Below are 20,913 nucleotides of genomic sequence, written 5' to 3'. Positions count from 1 at the left end.
CTTTTGCATTCTGAAAAACAGAATTTGACAACGGGCTCCCATGAAATTTCATCTATTTGAATATTTGTGGGGTGTTCAAAAGCCATGCAAGGTGTAGTTCAGTTCTTTTTAATGTAGTTGTGTAGTACTGCTCTGAACATGGAAGTTCCATCATCCCATCCCCTGCCCCTCCTCAACATAATAATATGTTTCATCAAAATATGAAAGGTCTTGGAAGACCTTATCCTAAAAGTCACTGGAAGGTGTTAAAAGTTTATACGAAGGAAAATGCAAGGTTTAACCAGACAGTAATGAACTATAGTAGGCTGTCATTTCCCTAACAGATGCAAAATCTTGAAATAAGCACATTACCAGAACTTACCTTAGTGAAGAATGTAGCAAATAGTGCATAATAAATTGATAGGTGCACAGATGAATAGATGGAGGGAGGAGAAGAAGGAGGAGGAGGAGGAGAAGGGAGACAGAGGAAGAGAAGAGCAGACCTCACAGTTAGACATATAATTATTTACCTAATTGTTTAAGATGGTCCAAAGTACAAGAAATCCAAAGATAATGCAACTAATGAATAATTTTTCAAACATATGCCTATTTTTAATGTTATATAGGAACATACTCAGGTACATTACATGATTTAATGAATATCTGTTGAATTTATACAAATAAAGACGGTTTTATATATCTCATTCACATAATCAAGTGATTCAAATCCCCAACAATTGCAAATTCAACAATGACTCTATCTGGTATTAGCTGTTATTGAATGAACATTTTTATATTTGTAATATTTGTAACCATTTTCAATTGTTTCCCCACTTTCACACTTAACTATTACAAATTCTTCCCATTCTCATTGAACTGATCATGTTTAAAAAACAAGCACTCAAGAGAGTGAGCATTTGGCCACTAGATTACATTGCCAATGTGGATGCCAGCATCCCATATCTGAGTGCAGGATTTGTGTACTAGCTCCTCTGTTTCCATCCAGCTTCTTGCTAATGAATAGGAAGGTGACAAATGATGGCTCAAGTACTTGGGTCTTGGTCACCCATGTGGGAGACCCAAATGGGTTCTGGGATCCTGACTTTAGCCTAGCCCAGTGCTGGCTATTATAGCCATTTGGGGAGTGAATGAGCATGTGGAATGTCTATCTTTGTTTCTCTTTCAGATAAAATTTAAATAAATGAATAAAAATTAAGAAAAATAAGCACTCACACACATCAGTAAGTTCCAAAACCAATAATAACTGAGACGTACATTTCAAGACAGAGCTTAGAATTTAACAAAGGGCTTTGGAGGATCTTAAATACAGAGGATATTTCCTGATAATGCAGCAGTGAATTAAACAAAATGCAGCCATTTATGAAAGAAGAAAATCATTTACAGAGTGAGAAATAAAGTGGATTATGGAAAAACAAAAAAAATCAAGAAAATTAAAGACAAGGAGATCATAGCTTTCGTGCAAACTGGGGATTCTTAGCAATCAGAGAGGCCAGGGCTGAGTTTAAAGGCAGTATGTGGAGAAAGGCAGGGTAAGTGTTTCAGGGAGCTTGAAAAAAGCAAATACGAACAAGAACAAAAAAAAGCCCTGGTCATTGATGGGGGTTAACTTTGCACATCCAAGGCAAGGATGTAAAAATACGGATTTACTAAGGAAAAGAAAAAAAAATTACTTTGCCAATATAGATAAAAGAAAAAAACTTAACTGAGACTGACACTGTGGCAGGTGTTAGAATTTCCAGAAATGAGCTGTATTTTCTCTGGAGAGACCACTGCTTAATTGCACACTATAATTTAAGTAGTTGTTTTGACTCTATTCTCATATTTACAAAACTCAATTCATTTGTGAAGCTATCATGGTTCCCCATTTTCCTCTATGGATGATTGTAATTTGTCTTGACTTGTCATTGTTACTTTGATTAAAGTCATGTCTCTCATTGTCGTATCTTACAAGACTATTCTACTTACTTGCCTTGATTTTCTACCACTGATGTAACAATTCATCACAAATTTACAGCAAGAAAACAACAAAAATTGGATCTCTTACAATTCTGTAGGTTAGAAGTCTAACAGGTCTCACTGGGCTAAAATCAAGGATTGCCCAGGACATGTTCCTCTCTGGCAGCTCTAGAGGTGAACCTTTGACTTTTTCAGCTTCTGGAGGCTTCCAGCTTTCCTAAGCACGTGGTCTCCTCCACCTTCAAGGCTAGCAAATGTGAGCTGTGTGCTCCTCACGTCCGCACCTCTCTGACCTGGCTTCTGTCTCTATATCTCTTTCTGACTCTTCTACTTTTAAGAACCCTCACCCATACATGATATGCACATACACAATCCAGGATAATGTCCCTTGGAAGGTTAGCTGATTACCAATCTTATTTTCATTGGCACATCCTTCATTTCTTTGCTCTGTAATTTCATACAGTCACATGTTTCAGGGATCAGGTCATAAGCATCTTTGGAGGAAGGAATTATTCTGCCTACATTTTTTCCCCTCACATCAGATTTTGTTCTTGCTTTTATGTATACTTCTATTATTTGCTTTTGATGTACATAGAAAATAAGTTCACTCCATCCTACTTGCCACAAATCATATCTTATTCATTTCATGTAAGTAAAAGCATCTGACAATTTCATATACTTCTTGGTGTACTTGTGCCCAAGTTCTTACATGTTGGAATAGAAATTGTTGCAAGTTTTTTCAGATTCTGGCTCTACAATTTTATAGTTAGGATATTCATTCTCATTCCCTGCCTCCTTCCTTTCCTCCTTCCCTTTTTTCTTTTCTTCTTCTTTTTCTTTCTTGAAATCATATGTTGATAGCTTGTATTATATATGAATTTTATTTTGGGGTCATAAATGCAGTATAGCAAAATAATTAAAATAAAAAAGATCTATTGGAGCTGTCATTATAACAGCAGGTAAAGCTGCTTCCTGTGATGCTGGCATCCCATATGGGTACTGGTTCACATCCCTGCTGCTCTGCTTCCGATCCAGATTCCTGCTAATGTCCTGGGAAAAGCAACGGAAGATGGCCAAAGTGTTTGGGCCCCTGCCACCCACATGGGAGACCCAGATGAAGCCCCTAGCTCCTGGCTTCAGCCTGGCTCATCGATGGCCACTGTTGCTATCGGAGAAATGAATGTAGATGGAAGTTCTCTGTCTCTGTCTCTCCCTCTAACTCTGACTTTCAAATAAATTGATAAACATTTAAAATAAAGGGACATATTAAGATTGAGAGCTTCTCTGATTGAGCATATCCCAAATTGTACATCTCCTCCTTCTCTTATTCCCAATTTTATATTTAAAAGGGATCACTTTTCAGTTAAATTTAAACACCTAAGAATAATTGTGTGTTAATTAAATAGTTCAACCAATAGTATGAAGTAGAACAAAAAAATACTAAAAGGGATAAAGTATTAAATTGTACATCAACAGTTAGGACAAGGGCTGATCAAATCACTGTTTCTCGTAGTATCCATTTTACTTCAACAGGTTTCCTTTTTGGTGCCTGGTTAATTGTCACCAATCAGGGAGAACATATGATATTTGTCCCTTTGGGATGGGCTTAATTCACTCAGCATGATGTTTTCCAGATTCCTCCATTTTGTTGCAAATGACGGGATTTCATTGTTTTTTACTGTTGTATAGTATTCTATAGAGTACATGTCCCATAATTTCTTTATCCAGTCTACTGTTGATGGGCATTTGGGTTGATTCCAGGTTTAGTTATTGTGAATTGAGCCGCAATAAACATTGAGGTACAGACAGCTCTTTTATTTGCCAATTTAATTTACTTTGGGTAAATTCCCAAAGGAAAATTGCCCCAAATGGTGAAGTTAGAAATGTGCCAGGGGATTCCAATACAATCCCATCAAGGTGGCATGTACCAATGCCATCTCACTAGTCCAAGTGATCAATTTCAATTCACAATTGATCATACTGATAGGATTAAGAGTCAAAGGGATGACATAAACAAGACTAGTGTCTGCTAATACTAACTGATAGAATAAAAAAGGGAGAGAACTATCCAACATGGGAAGTGGGATACACAGCAGACTCAAAGAATGACAGATGTCCTAAACAGCACTCTGGCCTCAGAATCAGCCCTTAAGGCATTCACATCTGGCTGAAGAGCCAGTGAGAGTATTTTAGGCATGGAAAGCCAAGACACTCTGGCAAAAACAAACAAACAAACAAAACAAACAAACAAAAATCCTAAATGAAAGATCTCTGTGAGTGAGATCCTAGTGGAAGGAATGGGCTATCAAAGAAGGTGATACCTTTCTCTGAAGGGAGGAGAGAACTTCCACTTTGACTATGGCCTTGTCTAAATAAGATCAGAGTTGGAGAACTCAAGAGGCTTCCATAGCCTTGGCAACCCATCACTAGAGTCTAGGGAGATTATTGACACCATAAATAAGAGTTTCCATTGTTAAATCAACAAGAGGAGTCACTGTGCACTTACTCCCCATATAGGATCTCTGTCCTTAATGTGTTGTACAATGTAAATTAATGCTATAACTAGTACTCAAGCAGTACTTTATACTTTGTGTTTCTGTGTGGGTGCAAACTGATGAAATCTTTACTAAATATATATTAAATTGATCTTCTGTATATAAAGAAAATTGAAAATGAATCTTGATGCGAATGGAATGGGAGAGGGAGCAGGAGATGGGAGGCTTGTGGGTGGGAGGGAAGTTATGGGGGGGGGAAGCCATTGTAATCCATAAACTGTACTTTGGAAATTTATATTTACTAAATAAAAAAAAAAAAAAACGATTGAGAGCTTCTAGTTTAGAAACAGGAAGTTGACTTCTTGGACCATAAGCAGAAACGTCTTCAGGGCTAATTTGAATGAAATGATTCTTTTTTTTTTTACTTTTATTTAATGAATATAAATTTCCAAAGTACAACTTTCGGATTATAGTGGTTTTTTACCCCCATAACTCCCCTCCCACCCACAACCATCCCATCTCCCATTCCTACTCCAATCCCATTCACATCAAGATTCATTTTCAATTAATCTTTATATACAGAGAATCAATTTAGTATATACTAAGTAAAGATTTCAACAGTTTGAAAATATTATGGGATATGTACTCTATAGAATACTATACAGCAGTGAAAAAGAATGAAACCCAGTCATTTGCAACAAGATGGAGGAATCTGGAAAACATGCTGAGTAAATTAAGCCAGTCCCAAAGGGACAAATATCATATGTTCTCCCTGATCGGTGACAAGTAACCAACCACCAGAAAGGAAACCTGTTAAAGTGAAATGAACACTATGAGAAATGGTGACTTGATCAGCCCTTGTCCTGACTGTTGATGAACAACTTAATACGTTATCCCTCTTAGTATTTTTGTTTGTTTGTTCTACTTAATACTTTTTTTGCTTATGTGATTTGTAATGGAACTCATCCCCAAAAGATTCCTTAAATATTTTATATTTATAAATATATATTAAATTAGAAAGTTTTAGATTCATTTTTAAAAAATTCTCTACATTTTCCAAAAGAATGTCTAATTTCCTGATATTATAAGTCAAATGCACATAACCATTCAAATTCCTTCAGCTCATTTCCTAAAGAGAAGAGATCAACTCAATAGTTTGGTTCAGTTTCTCTTCCAGCATTTTCCCTTCTCTAATGGGTAGTAGCGGTGGGGGAAGGAGGTATTGGTGGCAGTGGTAGGATAGGGTTTGACACCATGTCCTTAAAATCCAGTTTGTTTCATGACTTTTTTATAGTTGGATCTTTCTGGGAGAATGCTTTTGCAAGGAGACAGCATCGAACTCGGAAAGAGTTGAATGAAGATAGTTTATGGAAACCTTGTCCTTTGAATGTCTCCAGAGAGAAGAATGCCTACCAATTTCCTTCTTCTTTAGGCCTGTGCATAGCTTCTAATCAAATTGGAGGCTGGGTAGAAGGCAGCCTTTCATCCCTAAGATACTCCAATCAGCCACTCTCACAGCCTTCATTTTCCATGAAGAAGGTCCAGTGAGTACCTGCATGGTTTCATTTATCCACCTTATCTCTCTACCCTGTTTCCTGGCTTAGGCAATGATAGTTACAAGAGAAAATGTTGCAATTCTTTGTTTGTTAGACATGGTGCTCTTTGCTCACATTTTTTCATGCAATGCAGCATCTCTCTATGGTTAAAACTACTATTACAGTGAAAGAAATCAAAAGGCATTTTGGAAGGTAAGTAGTTCTCTCAAGATTATGTAATTAATAAATGGTAAAATCCATAAGTGACTTATAGTTTATTTAGCACTGGCTTGTATTATTCATTCATTCATTCAACAAAACAATTCAGTACTTAATATACATGAATCAGTAAGTTAGATGTTGAGACTATAGTGATCAACAACACGGGGAAGTTACCTGCACCTTGGAGATTAAATTTTACTGAGAGAAGTGGATGAAAGCAAAGCAATAGATTAAATAACCATAATTTATAATAATTTTGATGAAGAAACCATAAAAGAGGCCCATAGGGAAGAGAGTTACAAATGTCAGGGAAAGTCTCTTTAAGTAAGGACCATTTAAGCTAATCAGTTAAGAGGAAAATGGGTGGAGATGGAAGAGACTGTAGGACAAAAAAGAACATTCCAGGCATGCATACAAACAGCATGGAGGAAGATGGATTCCATGGAGTTTGGGAAAGGCAGGAGAGGTCACAGAAGTAAAACATTTTTTGTGTGTTGTTTGGCATTTTTCCTCCTTATCTTCAATGCATTTTAATATGATTGGATGCAGCACTTTTTTTTTTCTTGTTGGCTTAAAAAAAACAAACTTGTGCATGTGAGCAAAGCTACCCTTAATCAGGTAAATCTTTCCCTTTTTCTAACGGTCAGGAGGATTTGGGAACCCAGGTTGTTGCTGCTGTTTTTTCTTTTCTTTTGCTGTCCCCTGGGCTATAAGTTATAATGTTCCACTTTAGATTTTTTTTTTTCATACTCTGCAGGCAGTTCCTGATAGAGATCTTTCCTGGAATAGTAATAGGAAAATAATGCACAGTGAAGCTGACACACCACATGCTGAGCTGTACTGAAGGTACAATCATCATAACTTTTAATTAAAAAAAGTTTATTGTGGTAAAAATCCTATCTTCCCAGCTGCCCTAACAGGTACCAATGAGACATATCCTCTCAGGACAGTACATCCCTGCTTCCCAAGGGCTTTGCCGGCTCATACAGTCTCTAACAGGAAGATTGTAGCTCTACCAGTAAAACCTGCTCTGTAGGACTGCACCAGGCTAGAGTTTTATTTGTTCTTTTGTTTCCCTGTAAATCACTTCTGAATTTCTGTTTCTCAAATCTGGAAGCAGCAGGCATGTAATTTGGCAGAACCTTTCCCAGTGAGTTCCTAGTCATTTTATTGCTTAGAGTGTGGGGGTGGGTAATAACAAAGAGATTGGTATCATAAGTTTAAGACCAGGCAAATTTCTATTTACAGCTCTGCCAGATCTCCACATTGTAGGCAAAATGGAAGGTTAAGCCAATTATGCAGGTAGTTGAGGCAAACCAGTAAGAACAAAGGGAGTATAATTGGGTGATCTCCCCACGCCCTGCTCATGTTGTTGAGATAACACTTACAATGCTCAGCTTTGGTTATAGAAGCTTGAGCTCTGACTGTGACTTTTGACAGGGGAGTAGATTTGTCCACTCAGATGTTCTGATTCTCTCTGTGTGACAGAAGGAATGTATGAGGTTAACTAGGGCATGCAGGTAAATGTGATCTAATGCTTAGTTCCTTATTGCTTTGTTTCTTTCCCTTTTATGCACTCTTAAATCTCCAGCATCATTTGTCGTCCATATGCTTGTTCTATTCAAATTTTCCTGATTGAGATCGTGTGGTCATTTTGGTTGCATAGACTGTAACACATAGCCACACAGATTTTACCCCCTCCTACCTTCCCTCTGTTTTCCTTGCTACCTCCCTTCTACATTTATTTAGTGTCCATAATATCCAGGTGCTGTGTTACATATTAGAAAAATAAAGTCAAAGTATAATATGTATTCCAGTAAACCCATAGTGTAATTGTTGTTTAAAAAGATAAAAAAACAGTTACCACATTTCTATATATATATATATATATCTAGAGAGAGAGAGAGAGAGAGAGAGAGAGTCTTGTACTATGTATATGATACTTGTGTTCAGAGATATAAAGAAATTATATTTTTTCCTGTTTTATTATATATGCACAGAATCAAGCACTGGAAGATGCTGGAAAAATAATAAATGGTATTACTGGAGTAACCTAACTCATACATTCCTACACAGAAAAAATACACAAAAATCAAACACACCAAATGAAAAAACATTAGTAAACAGCAAAGCTACCCAGAGAAGAAAATCTAGAATATCAACCCAGATGCACATTAACATAACAAAACTGTTTTTAGTTTTATAGATAATAAAACTGATAGACAATTATTGTTGACCTAGGAGTACAGATGGACTGAGTAAAAGAATATTTTTTAAAAAAGAAAAGTAATCTCTCTTTCTCATTGAATTGTAAATCCATTGCAGTATGGTGCATGTTTATTTCTTCTTTGAATTAGCTACATTTCCTGACGTACGATAAATGTTTAATTAAAATGTTTAGAAAAAAAGGAGAAGCATGTACTACAACTTAAAATCTAATCATGTTATTACAGAGAATATTTATAAAATGTATTGCATACCTCTCCATATTAGTAGTAAGGGCAACATTAAATGTAAGTAAATATTTCATTGAGAACTCAAAGAGTCATCTATCCAGAGCAATAATTACTTCATTGACTAGAAGTATACCTGCAGATGAAGACACATCATATTAGAACCAAAGGGGTATCAATATGGGGAGGGATACCACAATTTCTTTCTTGGAAAGATCTTCAAATTGCTGAATGCTTGCTTCTAATTTATTTTCATTGGTTTGTTTTCTTTCTCACACCTGTGGAAGGATATCCATGTAATGCTTGGCCCCAAGGGGTGTGTGATATGACCATTCTTTCCCAATGTACATCATGGAATAAAAATACACAGTCTTCTCTTAAATTATTTTCTTTCTCACCAGAAAATTCTTCCCTCACATTTCCAGTTGATTTCTCATGAGCATTCGGATCTTAATCTCTTTTTTGGACCTGTCACTATTAACCTATTAACATCAGTAAGGTTTTTGGTATTTTCATGCAATTATTTATTAAACAAATATTTATGAAACACCTGCTATATTTAGAGCATTGTTCCAAGTTCAGGGTACACCAATGGATAAAACAGTCACAATCCTTAACATCATGGAGTTTATAATCTAGGACATATAATTGAAATGTCTCTGTCACAAAGTTAAACGTTTGTATTGGTATGATCAGGGCTTTTGTAAGGTGATATTTTCTAATGACAAAAATACCTATTTGTTAAGGATTGTATAACAGTTTGTAGTTCACAATACTTTTAGATAACATAATTTCATTAGAATTTCACAGTTACTTGCAAAATAAGTGTTATTATTTTTTTTGTAATGCACAGGTGCAGAACTTGGGCTTAAACAAGTAAATTATTTTTCAAGTATATTCTCAGGTATATTATACACAGGTTGAAATAGCATAGTGGATGCTTGAATCTACAATACTTAAAAATTCTAAAACTGCCTCAGTAATTTTTAATTTAAAAATATTTGTATATTCATTAATTTGTTCTTTATAGTAAACTGTTTGATACTCTCTGATTTCTCTCTAATTTTTGACCTGAGAGTATAGAATTATTGGGATAGCTGCCCAATCTCATCTCCTCAATAATGGTAGAACTGGGAGTCCCATTATGTTTACTGAAAAAAAAAATGAACTGTGTACACTAAATGCCAGACCAATATTTAAAAAAAAACTCTCTGTATTCTTAAAGGCAAATGGAATTTTTACATTTCATTATAAATATGATAGTAATGTTTGAATGCTTTTGAATTAATTTCCCATGAGATCAATTTTTCATGTTATATATTCTGAATGATACTCAGGTACACAATTTGAATAATGCAGTGCCAGTGACAGGCAGCAAAATCACAAAACCTTTACATGTCATATTCTGCTTTTTCAGAATATATTCCATAAGTTTCCTAGGTCTTATCCTCAGACAATGCTTTTACAAAAGTACATAGCAGGTACCAAAATAAGGTTAAAACAACCAGAGAGACAATTACAAACAAAACTCTAGCAATCCAGTTGCTAACACATACCTTTTAAATATAGAGATAGATAAATGCTATATTTTGATGAATGAAATTTCCAATATTGGAGATTTTATTATATAAAATATAGCATAAACAGTATATCCAAAAACTTTTGGCAAATAAGAGTAAACTGGATCACAGGTCAGCGTTGTGGACAGATGCCCCCTAAAAAGCCATGCGATTTTCCTGAAGCTTCATTGTTTCATGACTTACTTTCCATGGACACACTCTAGGCTTGGGTTTCATATTCTACTGCCAAATTAGAAAGCTGCTTGTCAGGAATCAATTGACTAAAGCAGCACATAAAGACCTTCTGTTGTTGATAGGAAACATTTTGTATAGTCATCTGTTTGCTATAGAACTCATTTTACCTTCAGAATTTATCTGAACGTTGCCCTGGATCTTATTATGGCTTCCTTTGCCAGGATTTCCCAGTGAAGGGTCCTTTGTTTATTTCTTCTTCTTTCTTTTTCTTTTTTTCTTTTTTATTCTCCCCATAACTTCCCTCCCACCCACAACCCTCCCATCTCCCGCTCCCTCTCCCATTCCATTCACATCAAGATTCATTTTCAATTTTCTTTATATACAGAAGATCAATTTAGTATATATTAAGTAAAGATTTCAACAGTTTACACCCACACAGATACACAAAGTGTAAAGTACTGCTTGAGTACTAGTTATAGCATTAATTCACATTGTATAACACATTAAGGACAGAGATCCTACATGGGGAGTAAGTACACAGTGACTCCTATTGTTGATTTAACAATTGACACTCTTGTTTATGGCGTCAGTAATCTCCCTAGGCTCTTGTCATGAGCTGCCAAGGCTATGGAAGCCTCTTGAGTTCTCCAACTCCAATCTTATTTAGACAAGGCTATAGTCAAAGTGGAAGTTCTCTCCTCCCTTCAGGGAAAGATACCTCTTCCTTTGGGGGCCGGTTCTTTCCACTGGGATCTCACTCACAGAGATGTTTCTTTTAGGTTGTTGTTGTTTTGTTTGTTGTTGTTGTTGTTTTTTTTTTTTTGTTTTTTTTTTTTTTTGCCAGAGTATCTTGGCTTTCCATGCCTGAAATACTCTCATGGCCTTTTTAGCCAAATCTGAATGCCTTAAGGGCTGATTCTGAGGCCAGAGTGCTGTTTAGGAAATCTGTCATTCTATGAGTGTGCTGTATATCCCGCTTCCCATGTTGGATTGTTCTCTCCTTTTTAATTCTATTAGTTAGTATTAGCAGACACTAGTCTTGTTTGTGTGATCCCTCTGACTCTTAGACCTATCATTATGATCAATTGTGAGCTTAACCTGATCACTTGGACTAGTGAGATGCATTGGTACATGCCACCTTGATGGGATTGAATTGGAATCCCCTGGCACCTTTCTAACTCTACTGTTTGGGGCAAGTCCAATTGAGCATGACCCAAACTTGTATTACTAGTCTTAATTTTCCCTAAAACCAACCAATAGTGAAATAATTTCTCTTCTAACAATCAGATTTATTTTTCATGAAGGGACTTTTACTTTCCATGGATCTATTCTTTGTTTCTTTTCTGTTGGTAAATATAGAGTACATCCCGTCAACAGTAAATGTAATTAAGATGGAATCTTGAATGTAGTATGGTGATGCATCTGCCTGATTGGTTTTATCCATGTTTGGATTTACACCTCTATAGTGATGGGTGGGGTCTATGCAGTCTAGCTGTCTGTTATGGGACAATTGGTTAGAGAGATTCTTTTACTTCAGACTTTATGAAGCTGATCAAAGGATATGCTAAGAATGAATAACTGCATTCAGGAATGGGGCTACATTCATTCTCTGTGTAGATAACTGAGGTCCACTTAGAATGGGCATAGGAATAACTTCTACCTGTAATTATTTTATCCTCAGAGTATTGCATCCTTTGATCCTCCTGTTAGTTTATTCAAGACTTGCTACCTGGAATTGTTGATGTTTCATTTCAGAATACTTTTTAACAAGATCTTGGTCCTTACATCTACAAATTGTCAAAGTTCACTTTCTGTTAAATGTTTATCTATAGATTTCTTTTTTTTAAATATTTATTTCTTTATTTGAAAGTCAGAGTTACACAGAGAGAGGAGAGGCAGAGAGAGAGAGGCCTTCCATCCACTGGATCACTCCCCAAATGGCCGCAATGGCCGGAGCTGGACTGATCCAAAGCAGGAGCCAGGAGCTTCCTCTGCATCTCCCTCGTGGGTGCAGGGGCCCAAGGACTTGGGCCATCTTCTACTGCTTTTCCAGGCCACAGCACAGAACTGGATCTGCAGTGGAGCAGCCGGGATTCGAACTGGTGCCCATATGGATACTGGCTCTGCAGGTGGCGGCTTTACCAGCTACGCCACAGTGCCAGCCCTTATAAGCAGATTACTATGGAGACTTTTTGTCTCTCCAAGAGTGCTTCCTATATGGTTTACTTATTAACTCTGATTTCTTCTTGGCTTTGCCTGTCCTATTTAGGTAGGACTTATGTTTGTTTGTTTTATTTTTTGTTAAAGTAATGGAGAATCCACCTGAAAATGGCTTAAATAGTAAAAATGCTTAATGCCCTCATGTAAATGAAAGTGTTCATGGTAATGTGGCCTTCAGATTCCAATCACTGAAGAATCTGGCTCAAATTCTCTGCTATTCTCTTGGCTCTGGTGTCTTACAATTTTAGCTTTGCCCTCAGTTTAGCTTGCCTTATGGTTACAAAAATGGCTGCCAAGAACTTCTGAAGTGACCTGTTTCTCTGTCCAGGTTTACAGAAAAGAAAGAGAGCATTGCTTCCTAATGGACAGAAGTTCTAAATTTTTCTCTAAATGAACCACTAAAGGATGCCAAAGGTGAAGAGATTAACTTAGCAGATTTATTTTAATCAAGGTGCATCCCTGGAGAAGGTCATCTGCAACACAAATGCATGGTTTCTGTACCATTGAGCATGAGAAGTACTTGTTGGGAGATCATCAAAAATGCCATTGCATTGTGCTGAATCTAACATTAAATTTGTCTTCACTTTCTTTGTTATGTTTTGCCATAAGCCCTGGGGCAAAGAAAACTGGAGGAAGGTGATTAGTATCTTTTTGATAAGAAACTCAGTTTCCTTTTTTTTAAGTAATATTTATTTTTTTTTTCATTTCTTTGAAAGGGGGAGAGAGAGAGAGCATAAGACAGAGAGATCGCCCATCCACTGGTTCACTCCCCAAATGTTTACAACAACTTGGACTGAGTGTGGGGCTCCATGGGATGCGCAGCCATGGATCCCCCACATCAAGGTCGGTCTGATAGCTGTTGCTGTGTCTTTATCACGAGGCGGATGTTGCTAGTTTCGGTTAGGGCAATGCTTTCCCATGGTCGGGACTTTCCAGAGGAGTTGAGAATGTTGTAAACAACAAGATGGCACTGAGGACCGTGTGGTAAGCCTGCCTGCTGCGTGACACCTCATCTGATTGGCCTGAGGATGCGTGCACACTGTGTGAACAGACAGCGGATTGGAGTGTTCCGTGCATGGACTTGAGCCCGCTTGTAATTGGCTGGATTTTGTATATAAGCTGTGTGCTGAGGAAGGAGGGGGCTTTTTCTTTCCACTCTCCTCCCTTCATTCTTTCTCTGTCGCTGTTATTTTCTTATTAAAAGTCTACTGAAGACCGATAAGCTGCGAACAGTGTCGTTCCTTTGCGGGCAAGGGAGCGACACTGAGCCAAACCGAAGCCAGGAGCGGGAACTTCATCTGGATTTCTCACATGGGTGGCAGGGACCCAGGTAGTGAAGCCATCAACTGCTGCCTCACAGGGTGTCCATTAGCAGGAAGCTGGAATCAGAAGCAGAACCAGGACTCCATCAAAGGCACTCAAATATGGTATATGGACATCCCAAATGCCATCTTAACCCCTGCACCAAATAGTGGGCCAGAAAGTCACATTCTTCCTGGTGACTGTGACAATACGTATTCTCTCTTGCATGGTGTGAAGTCCCAGTATCATATATGCTTTTGGGAGTGTTGACTATGGTGTACACTTGATCTTAGCCAAAAGGTGGAGGAGGAATACTATGGTCTAACCAATTGGTTTTCAGTTGGAAGCATCAGCATTTCCTGGGAAGATTTAAAAATGCAAACACTGAAACAGAAACTCTGGGAGTAGGGAAAATCTGAATTTTTGTAAACATTGCAATTGTTCTTAATCACTCTAAAGTTTGGGATTCAGTAGTCTCACAATTTTTCCACTCTCTGCTGTGGTTTGCATGTATTCATGGCCAGGTTCATTTACTTTTGTTTAATTGCTATTTGAGATTGTGTGTGGCCAGACAATGGAGCTCCTGATAAATAATTTTCTTTTTTATTCTGGCACATACCAGTAAAATTTGGAATTCAACCAACGTTGCACAATCAACTCTGTTGCTTAGATTGTTTTTTAATGCAATTTTGTTTCAATGCAATTGATACATTGGAAAACAAGTTTAATATCAGGGAAAATTTACATTTGTTTATGTACTCTGTCTCTGATAGGCAAGCTAGTAAAATGCTGAATTGTATCTTGTAGGAATAAAACACACACACACACTTCACAAGGATAAGCAGTGGTCCACACACATTCACATATGGTCTTAAAACTTCCCGTTGATTTCAGAAAACTTTCCTTCCACAACTTCAAAATAAAGCACAAGCTACAACTCTCCACAAATAAACTAAATATATTGCATCCATTTTTTATTTCTGTGGTTTTTTTTGTATTTATGTATTTATTAATGAATTAACATTTGTAAAACAGTGCTACCATTTTATTAGCTATTTTTTTAATTTTCCACTGACATCCCATCACCTATGATTTTTCCTATGGATTTTGTATAGCAGAAAGATTTTTAGAAAATCCTATGTTGCATTGAAACAGTACTGAGAGTAACTTGAGGAAAACTTATTAACTTAATACTGTTAAATCCTTATTCCAGAACATTTTTTTAAATTTTATATTTAAAATTATTTTGTTTCCTCATAGGTAGCACAAAAAAGAGCTGAATTCAATGTGTTCACTGAAAGGAAGTGTACCCCTTTTAAATATATGCAAGTTTTCCTATTGCTATTCTATCTAACATTCAGGCTTTAGTTATCCATGCATTATCATTTGTAAGTCAATAGTTTTTATCAAAAATTCTTTTTATTTATTTGAAAGGCTCAGAAAGAGAAAGAGATATTTCTTCCAAGCAATATTTCACTTCCCAAATGCGCACAACAGGTGGAAATGAGCAAGATTGAAGGCAGAATCTGGGAACCCAGTTGGAGTCCCCAATGTGGGTGGCAGGGACCCAAGTACTCAAATCCTCACCTGCTGCATCCTGAGAAGTTGTATTCAGAGGTGTAGCCAGGACATCAACCCAGGCACTCTGATATGGGATGCAGGGGTTCCAAACAGCATATTAACTGCTGCACCAAACACCTGCCCTCACCTCATCTTCAGATACTAAAACATATCAGCCTCCATTAGAGAAAACATTGCAAGAAAAATTACATTTTTTTAAAAAAAAATGGTTTATTTATTTATTTATTTGACAGGCAGAGTTACAGAGAGGCAGAGGCAGAGAAAGAGAGTGAGGTCTGCCATCCGCTGGTTCACTACCCAGGGGGCCACAACAGGCAGAGCTCAGTTATCCAAAGCCAAAAGCCATGAGCTTCTTCTGGGTCTCCCACGTGGGTGCAAGTGACAGGGGCCCAGGATTTGAGCCATCCTCTACTGCTTTCCCAGGCCATAGCAGAGAGCTGGATAGGAAGTAGAGCTTCTGGGACTCGAACTGGCACCCGTAAGGGATGTCAGTGCTGCAGGCTGGAATTTTAAGCCACTGCACAACAGCCCCACAATGCCAGTCCCTACATTTATTCAGAGTTTCTTCTCTATTTGATTATCAATTATACTAATATACAAATACTTGCTTCTCTTCTCTGTTCTTGGAACAGATTGATTGACAAAAGCCAACACATTTTTATAGAAATGTGAGGAGATTGACATTATAATAAGATTTAGAAGCAAAGCCTGGTGATTATCATCATTATTGTTATAATTTCCTTGAATATATATTTGTTAATCCTACTTACTGTTTTCTAAAAGAATTTTGGAGGCCTGCACTATAGCACAGTGTGTTAAGCTGCTGTCTGCACAGCCCACATCCCACATGGATGCTGGTTCCTGTCCCATTTGCTTCACTTCCAATCCAGCTTCCTGCTTATGCACCTTGGAAAGAAGTGGACAATGGCCCAAGTACTTGGGCGCCTGTCACGCAGCTGGGAGACCTGGATGAAGTTCCAGGCTCCTGGTTTTGGAGAGGTCATCTATAGAGTGAACCAGAGGACAGCAGATCTCTTTCCCGGCTGGTGCTGTGGTGCAGCGGGTTAAAGCCCTGGTCTGCAGGGTCAGCATCCCATAAGGGCGCCGGTCACTTCCAATCTAGCTCTCTGTTGTGGCCTGGGAAAGCAGTAGAAGATGGCTCAAGTCCTTGGGCCCCTGCACCCATGTGGGAGACCCAGAAGAAGCACCTAGCTCCTGGCTTCGGATAGGCATAGCTCCGGCCATTGCGGCCCTCTGGGGCGTGAACCAGTGGATGGAAGACTTTCTCTCTCTCTCTCTCTCTCTCTCTCTCTCTCTCTCTCTCTGCCTCTGCTTCTCTGTAACTCTGCCTTTCAAATAAATGAATATATCTAAAAAAAGAAAGATCTTTCTCTCCCTTTCTCACTGTACTCTGCCTTTCAAATAATTAAATATATCTTAAAAAAGAATCTGTCTCTCCCTTTCTCTGTACCTTTGCCTTTCAAATAAATATATTTTTTCATAAAAAAACTTTTTGTTCTTATGTTATATTAGCTCTTTAATGCAAAAATGCTTGTCAATTATATTCACCTTTATTGTATGAAAGGGGAAATGTTTTTGATAATTGGCTACAAGAAAGTACTTCAAAATTCCATTTTCCATGACCTTTTTGAAGAGCCCTTGTATGTGCATTAAAACATTTGGCTTGACTGATGTGCAGAAATGACTTTTTGGACCTACTTATTTTTCGCTGCTTTCCCCATTCCCACACCCCTGTGCCTAACGATGCAGAGCTGGACAAGCATGATCCCTGGAGTGAGGAAAGCTCAGAGAGGACGTAATAGCAGCGGATGGCCTTCTGAAGCATTTACCGATCATGGGTTATTGCCCAAAATACAAACCCTGATCAAAAATACAGTGATACTGTAAAGGTTGGTCTTTGCAATCATTCATTGTTAATTATCTTATTTGCATACTCTCTGGGTTTTGCACATCAGTGTGACCCATCTCAGATTATGATCTGTCTTGGCTTAGACTCTGTTTTCTCTATTGCTCTGTGCAATTAAATGCTTTGGGCTCATGACAAAAAGCATCATTATAGCTGTTAGGCTGGAGGTCTACATACAAAGCTATATCGCATGGAGAGCCTACCATGCAGCTACTCACTGGACCTTCTTCATGGAAAATGAAGGCAGTGAGAGTGGCTGATTGGAGTATCTTAGAGATGAAAGGCTGCCTTCTACCCAGCCTCCAATTTTTTTTTTTTTTTTTTTTGGACAGGCAGAGTTAGAGAGAGAGAGAGATAGAGAGAGAAAAGTCTTCCTTTTCCATTGGTTCACCCCCCAAATGGCCGCTACCGCCGGCGTGCTGCTCCAATCCGAAGCCAGGAGCCAGGTGCTTCTTCCTGGTCTCCCATGTGGGTGCAGGGCTCAAGCACTTGGGCCATCCTCCACTGCACTCCCGGGCCACAGCAGAGAGCTGGACTGGAAGAGGAGCAACCAGGGCAGAATCCGGTGCCTCAACCGGGACTAGAACTTGGGGTGCCAGTGCCGCAGGCAGAGGATTAGCCAAGTGAGCCGCAGCGCTGGCCCGGTATAACTTTTTTTTTTTTTTTAATTGAAAAAGCCTTGAAGTTTGCAAATAGAAACTTCAATTTCTGAGAGAGCCAGTGAAGAAATAAGCTTTTAAAGACTACTGGTCTAAACATAACCGCTAAGAAAAAAAATAAAAAAAATTAAAAGACAATAAAAACATTCTGACATCTTAATAGGATCCGGGGCTGATAAATATATCTCATGCTGGAAGTCTTTGTTTTCTAGTTTTGGTTCCTTTATAAACTCAAGTTTTCACCTTGGGCAGGTCATTTAGTCTCCCAGGGCCTTGATTCTCATGTTAGAATAAATTTGTGAAATCTTTAAAATTCTTCTTTTTCTAAAATATTATGAAACTGTCATTCAGATAGCATGGTATGACTTTTAAAAAAGTATTGAAATGTTTACAGAAAAACATTTTGAATGCACTCAGCTGTTATGTTGAAAAATCCCAGGGGTGTCACTTAAATGTACTATTTATTGCTCAGTGATGGGCTACTATGGAGAAAGCTGTAATTTCTTTCTTAAAACTTGTGTTTTTGCCTCAAATACTGATGGAAAAAAAAAACATGAATATCTACAGTAACAACACAGGCAATTAGATACAATTTATTATAATAGGTCTGTGGATATCATGGGCCATTGGCTACATATTGCTTGTTAAATTTAATGCTCTCTGTCTCTCAACTAATTGTGTTGAACTCTTCATTTGTGTATGAGTGTTTATATTGAGCAAAGTTTATTTCAAAGATCAGTACCCCAGAGTTAGACAGGAAAAGGTCAAAACTTTTAAATCAGTTTGATGTTTGTGAACTAAAGTCCTCAGAATTAGCAGTATTTCTTGTTAAACTCTTTCAATTACATGGTAGAGACAGAGGGGAATCATAAGACAGATATTTTTCTATAATGGCTTGGATTTTGGACTAGTAAACCATTAACTGAATATAAAACAAATATGTATTGCAAATATATGTTTTTCAAGTTGTCTACCACATCACAATAAGGGAAAATAACATCCATGTAGAAATAGTAATCGTTGCATCTCTGAATTTCCTGGGTTTGAAATAATTCGCATCACGAATCTGAAATGCAGACCCAGAGAGTCAATCTTGGCTTTTCATGTTTTTATCTTGGTGCATTTTTTTTCATGATATCAAATATTACCTTGGTGCCAAAAAATCAAGAAGGGGAAATGCACGAAGAAAAATGAGGGGAATCAACTCATTACTTCTCTCCTGTGTGTGATTGGGCTCAGGTGACTGGTGTGTGAGGCTTTGTAGTGTCATTTCACTTCCTTCTCTGTAAACATCAATACTAGCAAGTAAAAAGAAAAATCCTGAAGTCTCAAGATAAGCAGCAATTATTATGTGTGCACATAGTTTGCCTGGGTTCCTAACTATTGATCTGCTGGTAACTGTTTAGGCTGAGGTAGATTGAAATGTGTAAGTGTTTGTGCTGTTTTGTTTCATTTATTGTAAATAATATCTGGGAAAGCCTGAAGGTACAGACAAATTGTCACTCTTGTTAGTGTTGCCGTTTGTCTCTACAAAAGTAGGAGAGGGAAGAATTTCTGTCTACCTGAAACAGACATTTAAACTATAGTCAATTCAAAAATATTGAGGCATTTTCCTCCAACTTTCTTTCAGTAAAAATTGATATGAATCAAAATTTTTATTAAAAATATGGCAAGGCCACTGAACCTGGCAGTGTTATCTGAATGCTTTGCTAGGTCAAGCGATCTCTCTACTATTTTCCTCTAGATCTTAGGATTAGTATATCAGGCTAGATTCTTATCCACAGTAGCATGGAGCAAAGTTATTTTTGGAATCTGACCATGTCTGATTTGACATTCTTAATGGAGACTTTCTAAGACTTCATTTTCAAAAACTGAGTGGGTATTATAGTAAAATATAATTCCTATACTGAAATACAGCTGTAAAATCTAAAATGCAGTTTGAATACACTCACAGTGAGTCTTTAGTGCTTTCTCCATTAACTAAAAAGATTGCAAATTAAAAGTACTCAAAAATTGCAGTTGACATTCAGAAACTCATTAGCTTCATTCTTTCCCAAAAATCACCATAGCAATTAGCCTAAACTTTAATTGGTCAAAATTGTTCTCATTAAAACACTGATTTTTAAAACTATTTTTTTCCTCTGCCTTGGACTTCGGATTTTTAGAATTTTAAATGTTTCCTCTATCACTTCTGAAAGTGATCATGCATATTTGAATTTTTTTTTTTTTTTTTTGACAGGCAGAGTGGACAGTGAGAGAGAGAGAGACAGAGAGAAAGGTCTTCCTTTTGCCGTTGGTTCACCCTTCAATGGCCGCATCACGCTGATCCGAAGCCAGGAGCCAGGTGCTTCTCCTGGTCTCCCATGCGGGTGCAGGGCCCAAGGACTTGGGCCATCCTCCACTGCACTCCCGGGCCACAGCAGAGAGCTGGCCTGGAAGAGGGGCAACCGGGACAGAATACGGCACCCCGACCGGGACTAGAACCTGGTGTGCCGGCACCGCAAGGTGAAGGATTAGCCTATTGAGCCACGGCGCCGGCCCACATTTGAATTTAATCTGTCCAGAGAAAATACACCTTCCCTCAAACTTTATTATTCTGGACTTTTCTGCTCGTTCAAATGTCTGTATGAAGCCTGGGCTGATCAACTAACTATTTAATGCCAATCTACAATTCTTAAAAAAAAAAAAAAGAAGATATATAAACAGGATCTGATTTATATTCAGAAATTTGTTAGAATCTTTTGTCAATTCTTACTGTACCTTTATGGTATAATCTTAAATTTTGTCCAAATTTAACTTAGTCAATTTA

At 37.7% G+C, this 20,913-nt stretch overlaps 1 long non-coding RNA gene across 2 annotated transcripts in view; it reads left to right on the top strand.

Annotated features, from left to right (window-relative positions):
- LOC127492966 (uncharacterized) overlaps positions 1-17,363 on the top strand; it is a 60,992-nt gene extending 43,629 nt beyond the window's left edge. The window contains exons 4-6 of one of the 2 annotated variants that reach the window (XR_011388953.1): positions 5,884-5,995; positions 6,966-7,054; positions 13,352-17,363. This is a non-coding gene — a long non-coding RNA (uncharacterized lncRNA). The remainder of the gene's footprint in view (positions 1-5,883; positions 5,996-6,965; positions 7,055-13,351) is intronic. The other variant, XR_011388954.1, reaches the window with a different exon arrangement.
- The last annotated feature ends 3,550 nt before the right edge of the window (positions 17,364-20,913 follow it).

The sequence above is a fragment of the Oryctolagus cuniculus genome, chromosome 5 (genome assembly GCF_964237555.1).
Source record: "Oryctolagus cuniculus chromosome 5, mOryCun1.1, whole genome shotgun sequence".
Classification (NCBI taxonomy): Eukaryota; Metazoa; Chordata; class Mammalia; order Lagomorpha; family Leporidae; genus Oryctolagus; species Oryctolagus cuniculus.
Note: the sequence above shows the minus strand (reverse complement) of the source record. Positions and strands in the feature narration are given on the sequence as shown.